This window comes from Notamacropus eugenii, chromosome 4, assembly GCF_028372415.1.
Source record: "Notamacropus eugenii isolate mMacEug1 chromosome 4, mMacEug1.pri_v2, whole genome shotgun sequence".
Classification (NCBI taxonomy): Eukaryota; Metazoa; Chordata; class Mammalia; order Diprotodontia; family Macropodidae; genus Notamacropus; species Notamacropus eugenii.
Window position 1 is genome coordinate 105,714,984 of NC_092875.1, and position 15,189 is coordinate 105,730,172.

Sequence of the window (15,189 nt, forward strand, 5' to 3'; positions counted from 1 at the left end):
AATATGTAATTGAAGTACAATAATTCCCACTTAACAAACATAGATATTTGGGTCTGCTGATTCCAAACCTGTTGCTCCTTTCACTGTACTGGAGTGGCCTTCCAAAGCGAAATGTCCATTAATTCCAAGCTGAATGGATGGATAAATGAATGGAAAGATAAATGAATATATAGAGGTCCTGAATCCCATTATCTTTCAGTTATAGGAGGGGGAGTGAATGGACCAGTCAAATCTCACATTTGAAAAAGACTATCAGAGTCATACATATTTCCAAGAAACCTATCTCCTTTCACCAATTCTGCTTGAGCTTCATGTACACCTGCCTACCATTCTGGTTACAGCTTGCTGGCTTTTGTACTACTTCTCTATGACAGTAAGTCTATACTGCTGGCTGCTCCATGTTTAATAGGCCCACCATTTGCTTTACTATCTGTCACTATACTACTCCCACAGATTGGAAATTCTTCTGGGAATACAAAAACCTAGACAGTGAGCTACGTGATTCCTTGGATTGTGGTTACAGGAGACAGTTCCTAGATTCAATTCCTCTTCTGCCTTTCTTGTGATTTTAGGTCATGTACAATCGGCTACATTCACACCCTAGTCTTTCTTTTAGGGATTATGAGGTTTAGAATGGGAATTATAAACCTAAAATAGGAAAACTGTAAAGGCTTGAAAACATGACAGGCAACCTAGAATGTCACGTTGTCTTAAGACGGGATTATGGCATCCTGGAAAAAAATGTTCTACTGTTTCTTGTATCTCTATGGCTAGCTATTTCCTGCATCATCTTCAAGGCTGACTATTTCCTGCATCATCTTCAAGGCTGACTATTTCCTTCATCATCTTCAAGGCTGACTATTTCCTGCATCATCTTCAAGGCTGAATTTCTTCCTATATATTTATGGTTGGCTGTTTCTTCTCTCTCCCTGGCTGACTGTTTCCCATTTCTCCTTATTGAACTACAGAGAGCCAAATTGGTTCATCTTGGTTTTTGATCTAATTAATCCTCAAAGCCAAATCATTTTGTCCATGTGGAAATTTTAGAATCCAAAATAATTTGGATCATCTGTTTCTGAGACATAGTGGCCCAGCTAGAGACCCAGAGAAAGTTTTGGTCAGTGCTTAATTAGAAGTTAGAAAACCACCCCAATTAAAAATAAAATAAAATTAACAAAAATACAAAAACAGAAACACCTCTGTTCCCCAGGCTGGGTCAATACATTCACTCCTGACCCTAGTTTATCTCAAGCAAATTCCAGGATGCTGAGGTTTGCCATAAATTTCACCTCCCTAACTGGGGTCTGTTGAACAAACAACAACAAACATTTTAAAAAATCTTATGTAGACAGCTATCTTGGACACAGGAGGAAATCCAAAGCTTAAAGTTTACAAAGCATGTCTCTCCTGACAATCTTTAAGGTTAAATGGTTAGAGTATTATAACCACATTTTATAGATGGGAAAAATAAGAGTTAAAGTAATAAAATTATTTTCCTGTGATCATAAAGCTCCTCACTCTAATTCTGATAATTCTACCATATCACAGGGCAAAAGACTTCAAGGGCCCATTATCTCAACCAGAAAACTTCCACAAATGTACGGAAAGGATAGTGATATTTCAAATAAGCTGAGGAGGTGAAATCTCTCTCACTTTCTTTTTTTGTTATCATTATGATTCATCCTTTCATTTTTTCCCCATGGGATCCAGGTAGAAATGGGCAAGTATTTATTCTTCTATAATTCCTTTATATTTAAGGTTCTCTGAACTATTACATAGATGTATAAAATAATTGCTCTTGTAAAGTATTACACTGTAAGCTCATACTCTGTAGACTCACTGATAGCATCCTCAGAATAACTCCACAAGCAGATAGGTGCAATAGAGATGACATGTACTTTGTATTATTGTTGAATGATTTTCATCTCATCTGATAGGTCCCTATACTTTGAAAGCTTTCTGTTCCATAGGAGCCAGCTTGAACTGGCTTGCAAGGGCTGACAAATTTGCACTGTGAGCAGAAATCAAATCAGGGCTTGATTTACTCTTCTGTTGGTTGCCTAGACTTGACAAAATTATGGAGAAATTGTTAATATTGAATATTAAACTTAAAAGCAGCATAGCTATTAGAAAATGAAGAGAAAACTATACTGGGCTCACTCCTTAAGTGGAAGCCCTGGAGTCAATGACTCTGCCCTCCAGTCTGAATGTCCAATCAGAAGGTACTGATCTACTTTGACCAAAATCTATATCATGGCAGATTGAAAGTGGAAGCAGGTATGAAAATCCAACCATCTTCTTTTAAGCCAATCACTAAAGAGATGTGCAAAAAAATATAGTTGTTTTAATGAAAAAATATGTTAACACGTAATGGGTTTATTATAATATGAAGTAAATTTAAAAAAATAACCAGTTTTAATATCTCAATATGGTAAATATCAATAGACAAAACCTATATGAACCAAAATGTTTTGGGGTCCCCAATCATTTTTAAGAGTGTAAAGTAGTTCTGAGACTTAAGAGTTTGACAATCACTGTCTTAAAGTATCATTCCCATAGGGACGTATACTATAGTGGAAAGTACCCTGAACTTGAAAGGCTAGAATCTAGTCTTAACTCTAACATTTTTTAGCTGGGTGACTGGTGGAACCACTTCATGTCTCTAAGCCTGTTTCACCATCAGTGGCCCAGGATGTGAACACTGACAATATACGCCTCCTGTAGCTGTTGTGGAAGGCACCAGGTAGTGCTCTGTTGGTATGAATTATTCTCATTTGAATTTACTTTGTCTTACTTCTCTGCCTCTCCTTTGCAACCATATCATCCACAACTGAAATGCACAATATTCACACAATCAATGTACCATCTGGAAAAGTTATAGTGTGAGTAAACAGGGACTTAGGTGAGGTTCCAGATGAAAGTATTCTCAGACTTTTTAATTATATTTCCTTAACCATCACCACTAAGGGAAAAGATTTCTGTTGAGCCCTGTCTCTAATTTTTGCAGAATTGTCCTTGCTTTCTCAGAGATTGCTGCTAGGAGGACAGTCCAAAAGAGAGGTATTGTCATCATTCTCAAGCCCAGTTTTTCTCACAGAAAGATTACAAACAGAGGTGAAGGGTGTGTTCAGGGAACTCATAGTAAAAATAAAATTCACAAAAATGAAAAATCACTTCTCCAGAATGCTTTAAAAGATGGCTTACTCATTCTCCTACTCTTTGGATTACTAGAAGTCAAAAGAAAGGGAATGCAGATTTCAACAAACAATTCCCTACCATTGCTCTCAATGACCTTGCCTCTTTTTAGACCTGTTCAGTATATTTTACTGCTCTCCCAACTCCCACCAATCTGTAGTTATTATCTATCTGTCAGCCTCCAGATCACTCTCCCAACTTTTTCGACTAACTTGCGTGTGTCCGTCCTTCATTTCTGAAGAAGACCATGACATCAGAGAAATGATGACATAACTTGCACTTGACTTTGTTTTGAGCGAGGGAGGGCTGTGCAGGTCACCAGCCTCACTTCTCCTCCAGAGTCATCTGAGTCCAGTGACCAGATATTCATCAGGATGATGACCCAGGATGAGGCAATTGGGGTTAGGTGACTTGTCCAAGGTCACATAGCTAGTGAGTGTCAAGTGTCTGAAGTGAGATTTGAACTCAGGTCCTCCTGACTCCTGCACTGGTGCTCTATCCACTGCACCACCTAGCTGCCCTTCAACTAATTTAGTCATTTGTACACTATCCAACTCCAAAGGCCATCTCACACCATTGCATTCTCACACCATATCCATGTTAATGATCCTTCAAATACCCCATCCTCTCCAATTTTCAATTTCCTCAATTCAATGACCTTCTTCACCAACCTACTTCAGTCCCACAACTTGAACTCCACAAAGTCTTGTAATTATGTCTTTTCCAAGATCCAGAGTAGAAAATCCAAATGTCTGAACATAGCTTCCTATTTGTCCACTTTCCTTACACCCTCACTCATATAATAAATCAGTACTTTGCTCTTATCACTTCATTCTGTCACATGAGCTTTTATCTCCAGTTGACTCTGGTTCATATCTAGACTTGATTATCTCACTTAAGCCTCACCAAACAACTACCATAAAATCTCTTCCTGACCTGCCAATCCTGAACTATGAAAACTCTTTCTTGGTAATTCCTAATCATCCTATTTTTGATCCTGTCTTAGGGCAACTGAACACTGCTAGAGAAAGTAATTAGTTTCAGTTTACGTTACACATTACAAACTCATGCAATAAGAACAACAATAATAGCTAACATTTGTATTACACTTACTATGTGGCAGGCACTATGCTAAGCACTTTGCAATAATTATGTCATTTGGTTCCTCACAACAACCTTGTGAGATAGGTCCTGTTATTGTTCTCATCTTATAGATGAGGAAACTGAGGCAAAGAAAGGTTAAGTGACTTGCCTAGATTCACACAGCTAAGAGTTTGCATAAAGATTTGATCTCAGGTTTTTTGACTTATATGTCTGTGATAGATGAGGAACTGATTCAAACTAAGAAGAATGAAAGAATTCCCCAATGGATGAAAGGTGTAAGGATATGAAAAGATGGTTCTAAAGGAAAGAAACTGGGAATATCTATAGTCACATAAAAAAAAATTCTCCAAATAACTACTAATTAAAGAAATGAAAATTATAGCGTATCTGAAGTTGTAACTCATTTCCATCAACATGGTAAAAAAAAAAAGTTGGAATGGTTATGGGAAAACAGGTGCAATGTTGTGTTGGTGGTGAATCTGTTAACAATGCAATTATTTGGAATTACACACAGAATATTACTGCCCTTTAGCCCAGATATACAACTGCTAGATTTGTAGTGAAAAGAGATTTTTAAAATGAAAAATGTTCTATAGGTACAGAAATATTTATAGCAGCCCTTTTTATGGTAGCAAAGATCAGGCAACTAAAGGAATGCCCATCAATGATGAAATGTTTGAATAGATTGTTTATAAGGAATATCTGAATATATGTATGGAATGTTTGAATATACTGTAACTGTTTATAAATGTTATACAATACTATTTTGTTGTAAGAATGAGGAAATAGATTATTTCAGAGACATGGAAAGACATATAAAGTAAGTAGAATCAGAAGAGCCATTTAGACTTTAATATTAATATTTTGAAAAAGAATAATTTTGAGGACTTTATAAAGCTGAGGAAGAACCAAATGAGCAGAACCAGAACAATGTATGTATTACCAGCTACAAAGTAAAAGCAACAGCTTTGAAACATAGTTTGTAAGATTTATGGTCAATATAGTAACCCATGATCATCCATGCTTCCAGAGAAGCAAGGAGGAAACATTCTACAAAGCTCCTGACAGAGAGCTGATGAGTCGTATTATATATGTATGTGTACATATGCACATATATAAAAATAAACATGTGTATGGATATAAATGGATGGTTTTCAAGGAAAATTATATCAACATATGATGACAGAGATAGATTCAAAAGAATTTATTACATACATATAGTATATATGTGCATGAATGCATATGCAAATATACACACATGCATGTTTATATATGTACACACGTACCACAAATCACATGCAGGCACACATTTATTCATGTGTTCACATTTGTACCCATGTGCACATGTATGCAAATATGTATACACATCAAGATACATATACAATTCCCATGCATGCACACATATATATCCATGCATATACCTTTTGTATCTGTTGCTCTGCCTGATTTCAGACCCATAGAACAAGATGCTTCTCTCATGTTAAGTTCATCACTTCTAATCTCATCACCGCTGACTGCCAATCAAGCCTTGATTAATACTACCTCCCTCAACCTCCTCTCCTCACTGATTGGAGGGCTGGAGGGTGAAGTACAGAAATACTTTCTTTTATAGAGAGTAGATATGGGATCTCAGATCATTCCACTTTGCAACTGCTACCATGTCTGGTTTAAGCTCCATGTGACAAGATATGCCTGTTCTGGGAACACCTTGGTATCCATTCTATCTCCCTGCTTTTAGAGTTTTATTTCCCCCTATTAGTTTGTAAGCTACTTGAGAGCAGGTACTGTCTTTCTTTTTATTAATTTTATCCATACCACTTAGTATATTCCTTGACACATAGTAGGCACTTAGTAAATATTTATTGGATTGGATATATGTTTGTACACGTATATATGCATATATATACATACATATAGGTATATATATATATATACATATATATGTGTATAACTAATGAGGAAATTTGTTTTGCTCAACTTCATATTTGTTAGAGGGATTTTGTTTTCCTTTTCTCTTTTTTCAATAGAGGAAGGAGAGAAAAATGCTTTAGGCTCATTAAGAAACAATTTTTAAGAACAGAGAGATTGGAGAGTACCACCCTGTGGAATGTTGTATGCACTGTTGGAAGAGGTCACTGTATGGTGAGTTTTGCTTAATTGATTTATTTTATTACAAGAGAACTCTCACAGAGGAGAGGTAATACGTAAATATTTTAACATAAAACAAAACATATCAACAAAGCTTTTTTTTTTTAAAAGGACTTTAAAATGTTTATCAATTTTTTTAAGGAGCATATGAGCCAGCCTTCTCAATATGACCATGCTACTTTGAGACAAACTGCAGACGAGCTGTTGAGCAGGGAATTGTGGAGGCTGTTGGTCTATGTTAGTCATAGTACCAAGCATCACAGTGGTGGCAACTTAAGCCCACGATAATAGGCAGTAGAGATGAAGCCAGAAGCATGTGAACACTAAAGAGACGCTGCCCTTCAAAAATGATACTCAAGTGTCTTCACTAGTTTATGGGAATGATGCTAAACCTAGGGGATTTGTGGGAAGTTAGTGGAAAGTAGCTATTTCTCTTGCCTTATCTGTGTTGCTGTTATTTCTAACAAATCTGTTCTTTGTTTAATGTTTTGTAAAACAATATCAATAGGAGAGTAAGGTCTTAAAGGGACAGAATCCCAAACCAGATGCTACCAAAGTATTATTCTGGGAAGGATATGAGCCCAAAAGATTATTCAGAGACAAAATCTCCCAGGATTGAACCTGAAAGGTTCATGCTCAGAACTGAAATGTGTAGCCATAGGCTATATATGTTTCTTAATTATTATTTGCTTGTGTTTATGAATTGTCTCCTCTTACCTCTGAATAGTATATGATCTATCTTTATGTGAGAAACTCTGGTTTTGATTTCCCCTAGGAACAAATATACTTCACCTACTATTTTGAGTTCTTAGCCCTTGAACCTGTCTACCACATGATTCTTCCACATGAGTCTCCTATTTGGAAAGACTAAAATTACCAGACATCAGAAATGGAAGGAGCCATAGAGATCAAGAACAACTCTCTCATTTAGAGCTAAAAACTGTGACTCGCAGAGATAAATTGATTTGCCCAAGATCATGCCAAGGGTCAATGGCCAAACTCTGATTCTTTCCAATAAGAAAGAATGGATTGAAAAATAGAAATGACTGGAATAAAGCCTGGAATAAAGTCTAGATAAGTCTTTGAGTTTTTTGACTTGGACTGAGAAAACTAATTATGAGAAGGACATTATGATACAGATGTGACCAAGAATAATTTTACATATGTGAAAAGCCACAAGTTTTATTGAATTAAGCTCAATATGAGTCAACATACCTGCAAGTTGATGAAAAAGGCTAAACAAATCCAAATGTGAGAAGATATTAGTCAGTCTGTAAGCTTTTATTAAGTGCCTGCTATGTACCAGGCATTGTACTAAGCACTATACAAAGAAAGTCAAAAAAAAAGATAGTCCCTGCCTTCAAAGAGCTCACCATCTAACTGGGAAAACAAGTAAACAAATATGTCCAAACAAATTTTATACAGGATAAATAGGAAATAATTAGCATCGGAAATCACAAAATTTAGGGAGATTGGGAAAGTCTTCCTGTGGAAAGTAAGATTTTAGTTGGGACTTGAGGGAAGTCAGAGAAGCCTGGAGAGTTAAGAGAGAGCTGGAGTCCAGAATGAGGGAGATGATGGTCTTACACTCTTCGTTGGTTAGGTCACATTGGTTGGCAATAATCTCTTTTCCCCAGCACCACATTTTGGGAAGCACCTTGATAATCTCATATGTGGCCTTAAAGGAGTGAGCCATATTATGAAAAAGCTATAGAGCCTGTTACATGAACATCAGTTGAAAGACTATGGAATGTCTAGCAAGGAGAGTTAAGAAAAGACTAGGAGGAAACATGAGGGTTTTCATCAAGTGTACCAAGAACACTCCAGTGGAAGAGGGCAGTGAATTGTTTCATTTCACACCAGAGGTTAGAGCTAAAAGCTATATATGGGAGTGTCAATGAAAAAAAGATATTTTTTTAAATGAAGGGTTAGATAACATAGGTGTTTTTTTTTTTTTTTTTATCTAGGCAAGATATAAAAGTTTTCAGCAAACCTATTGTCCTTTTCAAAGCTGAATTATTCTGATTAAATGTCCCCTCCTAAAAATAAAAGGTGATGTTGAAAGCCAAAGTAAAGGATGTTAAGTTGTCATCCTAAGTTTATTCTATATAGCCCAAGATGAACCAGAGACTATAAATTTACCTGCTACTATTTTTTCAGGCAGACAGTTCAAGGCCATTAAAATCTTTGAAAACTTAGGTGGGGCTTTGAATTATTATGACCAAAAATCTCTAAGGATCAGCGAGAGACAAAAGAATTGGCCTACATCCCTCTTACTTTGTGCTCTATAGATATAACACATTAGTTCAAATAAAGGTCACATCTGAATATTATCTGTATTCTCTTGAGAACTATTTGTAAAAAAAATAAAAAAAGAAATATTTTGGAATATATTGAAATATTATGTCGATTCCAGATAATAGCCCAGTAGTGAGACCAGTATCCCAAGTTGGTTTTTCCTCATTCTAACTCTATTGGACCCATTTACATGGACAAGAAGTATGTAGTTGCCTAGACTGTGATTGAGAAGCCCAGAATTTTGTTTCAGATTTTCCACTATAATTATTTCTGTGATCTTGTCCTTCAAATAAATTTCTTAGGCCTTTACTAAAAATTTATTATCTGTCAATTAATCAACAATTATTTATTATTGTTATTTTTGTATATCATATTATATAGCGTATATTATATAATTATTGTGTATTATCATTATTATTTATTATTATTTCTATAATGTGTAAGGCACCCTGTTAGATACTAGGAATACAAAGACAAGATGAAGCTAACCCTGTCTTCAAAGAATTTGTTTTACTTCATGGAAGAAAACATGTATAACATGTACATGCACATATAGATGCATGAAAAAGGAAATTAGAAAAGAGATGTAAGGTTTTTTGAGGGGAGGGGTCTGAGGTAGCTATCACGAAAGGTTTTGTGTAGAAGTAATGTTTTAACTGAGTTTTGATGGCCTTACGGCATTCTAAGAGGCAATGGGGAGGAGGAAGTGTACACTAGGCACTGAGATTGCTGGCACTAAAGTCTATAGATGGGAGATGGAGTGCCACTTGGGTACAAAAGCAAGGAGGCCAATTTTTGCTAGCCAAAAAGAACTGTCAAAGAGCTGTGGTAAGCAGTCAATAGTATAAAAAAACAATGCATAGTCTTTGCTCTCATGGAACTTACATTACTTACTATTTCTGGATAAATCACATGCACATTATGTGACAAGTGCCTAAAAGAGATACAAATAAACTATGAATAAGTTTAATATCATGAATAAAAAAAATAAAAGTTTAAGATAGACAAAAAGAAAATACACTTAGTAAAGAAAAGGAAATCAAGGAATCAGTTTCTAAAAGAAGGTAAAAAGTGAAAAAAAACTAACAAGCAAAAGAAGTTAGAAGGAAGAGAAAGGGAAGGAGTTAATTCATCACTTCACTGAGATATAAAATAAAGGAAAAATTGTATAACTAGATAAATTGAGAAATAAAAAAAGAATAAGTTTTAGGGAAAAAAACTCCAAAACAAGGGAAAGGAGCAAAAAATGAGAAGAGGTTGGGCTTAAGAGTAAGGGAAAGATAGACGGTGGGAATAGGTTAACTAAAGTAGATTAATTAAAAATAAGTGGAGGGAAAGTACTGTCTTTAAAGGAATAACAATAAAAACAGACCCAGTTTTAAAAAATGACATTAGAAACAAATGGTGGGAAATGCAACATTCATTCTCAAGACAATATATATGAATGGATTAAATAATCTAATAAAATGAAAGAAAATGAGAGAGTAGACTAAACAAAAAAAAACAAATCTCCACAGTACACTGCTTACAAGAAATATAATTAAAAAGCAGACATAAACAGAATGAAAACAAGGAGTTCGAACAAAACTGATTATGTATTTACTCCAAAAATTAGGAGCTATAATCATGCTATTAGATAAATCAAAATAAAAAATTCAAAATATAGAGATAAGTAAGGAAGTTGCATTATGTTAAAAGGTATCATAGATAATAATCTCATATCAATATTAAACTTATATGGAGCAAATGGCATAGTACTAATAACTACCAGGATAAATAAAGTGAAATATAAATGAATACAGTAGAATATAAAGAATATAAAGCAGAAATAAAGGATAAATAAAAGAGAACTAGACCAATATCGTTAATGCATCTAGATTAAAAATGTGAAATAATATTTTGTCAAATGGACTATATAGCACTTCACCCAAGAAATCACACTTCATGAACTAGTATTTATACCAGGAATGGAAACTTGTAAGTTAAACATCGATATTTTTATTCAGTCATTTTTTTTCAGTTGTGTTCGACTCTTTGGGACTCCATTTAGGGTTTTGTTGGCAAAGATACTGGAGTCATTTGCCATTTCTTCTCCGGATCATTTTACAGATGAAGAAACAAAGGAAAATAGAATTAAGTGACTTTCCTAAGGTTACACAGCTATTAAGTGTCTGAGGCCAGATTTGAACTGAGCAAGATGAGTCAGACTTCAGGTCAAGTACTCTCCCTACTGGGCCACCTATGTGCCTCACAATCAGCATAATTAATCATATTAAAAGCAAATATATCCAAAACCACATGAAAATCTCAATTCATGTAGAAGAAAATTTGACAAACTACAACATTTATTCAATTAAAATTCATTATATCAAGAATCCTACAATGAAGAGTTATAGAGGAAGTTTTTTAACATCATAAAACGTACTTATGTAAAACAAAAACAAAAACAAAAACAAAAAAGCAAGATCAGATGCAATGGGAATCTAGTAGAAAATTTTCCAGTAAATTCGGGAGTAAAGCCAGGATGGCTACTATTCCCACTGCTATTTGATGTCTTCTAGAAATACTAGCAATAGCAGTAAGACAAAAGAAAGACATTAAAGACATAAAGATAGGCTAAAAGGAAATATAACTATTTGTATTTGCTGATAATAAGATGACTTACTAAGAAAATACAAGAGGTGTGATGACATGCCCATAATCCTAACTACCAGAAAAGCTGGAGTTGAAATCTTGAATTCAAGAGTTTTGCAATTCAGTGAGCTAAACCAAACAAGGGGATCTGAACTAATTCTGTTTCCACTACAGTGAGAAAGGGGTGGGGCACCAGACCACTGAAAGAGGAATAAACTCACCCAGGTAGGAAATGAAGCAGGTAAATTCTTTCCATTGATTAATAGTGGGATCAGACCCATGAGTAGCTCCTGCATTTCTAGCCCCAACATGATAATGATATCTAGTTTGTTTTTGTGTTTTTTTAAAATTCTAGGTAATTAGCAAAGATTTTTTAGTAAGTTAGCAAATTTGCAGACTAAATAATAAACCCTCAAAAATCAATTGCATTGCTATATAATAATAACAAAATTCATGAAGTGAAATTTCATTCAAAATATTAAACCATACATAATTTTTTTTATCATTCTGCCAAAGAACAGAAATATTTGCATAGATTAAATTATAAAGTGTTTCATAAAGAAATTAAAGATAACTTAAAATGCTGTAGCAATATTTAATACTCATATTTGGGCCATAATAAAAATAACAATACTACTCAAGTTAATTTATACTTTTAAGACTATTTCAAACTATCAAAAGGATACTTTCTAAGACCAACAATAATAAGGCATATGTGGAAAACTTGAATTCCTAAAGCATCAAGGGGAATACTGAAGAAGAAAGTAGAAATGAAGAGATAATAGCACTTTCAGTCCTCAGAGTACATCTATAGTAGACATCACAGCCTTTTGGTATTATTAAGAAACAGAGAAACAAATAAATGGAACAGACTAGATGGAGTTAGAAACAATGGAACTCAATAACCCAGTGTTTAATAAGCTTGAAAATGTAAGTTGTTTAGAAAATAACTCCATATTAAATAAATACCAGGAAGCAAAAAGCATATTGGCAGAAATTGGACTTAGATCAATATCTTACACTATATTCCATAATAAATTCAAAAATGAAACATGATCTTAGTATTAAAGATCAGACCATTAAAAAAGAACGTGAAAAGAAACAAATTATATGCCTTTCACATCTATGGGTGAATAGACAAATACCTAACTAAACAAGGGACAGCGCAATTACATAATATTTGATTACACGAAATTTAAAACTTATTCATGAGCACAATTAAATTATCTAGGATAAGAGTAGTCAAATGAGGGAAGGAGGAAATCACATTATTAAATTTCTTAGAAGAGGATTTGATAACCAAGATATTATGAAAACAAAAGTCGTTCTCTGATAGAAAAATGGTCAGAAGACATGAAAAAATATTTCTCAAAATAATTACAATCTATTAACAGCCACATTAAAAAAATGTTCTGAATTGCTAATAAGGAAAAGACAGATCAAAAACAGCCCCAAGGTTTCATCCCACACCCACCACATTGGTCAGATGGCAAAAAAAATCAATATTGAAGAGATCTGGGGAATATAGCCACATTAATAGTTCAGTGCTGGTGGAACTGTGGTGAATATAAAAACAAAACAAAGGTAACAATACAAATGTCTTTTTTTTTTTTTTGATGAAGATTTTAGTTGAGGCTTTGATTGCTGAAAAAAAAAGAGAGTAGATCAACTCTAACATCATTTGTAGTTCTAACATTCTATCTTCTCTGCTTGCTTATACCTAACATTTTTAGTCTCTTTCAACATTTTATGTTTGACTTTCCAACACTTTATTTCTAAGACCAATTCTGGTCCTAATAGCCCTTGCTTATAATATTGTGTTCATCCTTAGTTGGCAAAGAAGACCATGCCATTAGAGAAATGATGACAAGACTGGCACTTGACTTTGGTTTGAGTAAGAGAGGGCTATGTAGGTTACCTCCTGAGTCCTGTGAATCCAGTGAGCAGAGACTCATCAGGATGGCTGGAGATGACCCAGGGAGCACTGGGAGACCTTGACCCCTTTAGGTCAAGGTCTATTTAGGTACTCACTTAGGGCTAGCAAAGCACCAATAGGCCAGGATTATTTTTCAAAGACAAAGACAATTATTTCTCTCCTGTGTTTCACCCAGGAGCTCCATAGAAGGAGCGTATTTACAAACAGTGTCACTACTTAATAAACATTATTGGAATGACTGGCCAAATAAATGTGCAGTAATATTTTTACTTAGCACAGTAAATCTCTCTGATTTGTAGCTTGTCTTTTAATATTCGTTTTCCCAGTTCCTTGTACAGCATGGACATTTCCTAAATCAATGAAAAGTATGGCATCAAACTTGCATATTTAAGAATTAACTTACTTTTATCTTTTTTCTCCTTCTTAGCAAAAAAGTTTTGGGAGTAGCATGAGCTGCATATACACATGCACGTCATCTAATCAAGAATTTGTCTCAATCTCTTTATGTAAAACTGATGACAATCATTACACTCTAGGTAAATTTTAACCTGGATAAGGTCTTTCTTAGTTGTACTTGAAAGATGTATAGAGAGATGACTTAGCTATTTATATCTGTTGTATAGTCACAAGAGTATGTATTTCCTAACATTTTCCTCTGGGAAACAATCAGAAAGATCTGAACTTCCAAACTTGTTTCTCTGATTTATCCTTGGAAAAGTGATCATGACATCTAAGTGATTTTCTCCATGAGGGATTCATATTGTACTCTATTCGTCCTTTAAGACCACCTCTCCAATATAATTCATTATGTATTATTATATCTTTTAATTATCTGTGATTATTACTACTCTCTATTTTTTAAATTTATGCAATAAAACAAGCATTTCTACAACAAAGTATAACCAAAAAGATGATTATACATGAAATTGCAAATCTATTATGTACAACTTGCTGTTCCTTTTAAATATATAATAAAATTATCATGTAACCTCCCAACCCCCACACTAGAAATGGCAATCATTAGACATAAATATGTGTGTATATGTGTGTGTGTGTGTATATCATATATATATATGTATACACACACACATACACCCATATATGTAGACATACTATATATATATGTATATATATATATGTAAAATTCTATATATCTGTCAGTCCTTTCTCTGGACATAGATAGTGTCTTTATATGTCCTTTATAGTTAATTAGATAATTTGAATATTTATAATGGTCAATGTTGCTTATTCACTCAGTCATTCTTCAAATAATATTGCTGCTACATATAAATATACATACATACATATACATATATATATATATATATATATATATATATATTTCTCTTGGTCCTGCTCTTTTCATTCTTCATTATTCCATATAAATCGTTCTATGTTTTCCTAAGATCACTGAGCTCGTCATTTCTTGTAGTGTAGTAGTATTCCATCACAAACATTTACCACAACTTGTTCAGCCATTCCAATAATTATTACTCTCCATGTCCTCTTCTGTCACTCTTCCCAACAGAAGTTGAAAGGAACACAAAGAAAGAAGGAAGAAATGGAGGGGGAGAGGAAAGAAGAGAAGAAAGGACAAAGGGAGGGAGAGAGGAAGAAAACTAAAAAAAGAATGAAGGAGAGAAATTAAAAAAGAAAGATCATCACCCACCTCATGGTCTAATGCAGGCAAGACAGCAAATAGGAAGGGGTTGAAAAAGGGAATGGGTACCTTAGAGGGGAGATATCTAGAGAGTAAGAAGGGAATTGGGGAAAAAGTAAAGAAAGGAGCCCAGTCAGCCTGGACACTTACTTAGAATTGAAGTTCTGGGAGAAAGGAGTTCACCCATCCAAAGAGAAGTCCATGGGAATAGAGG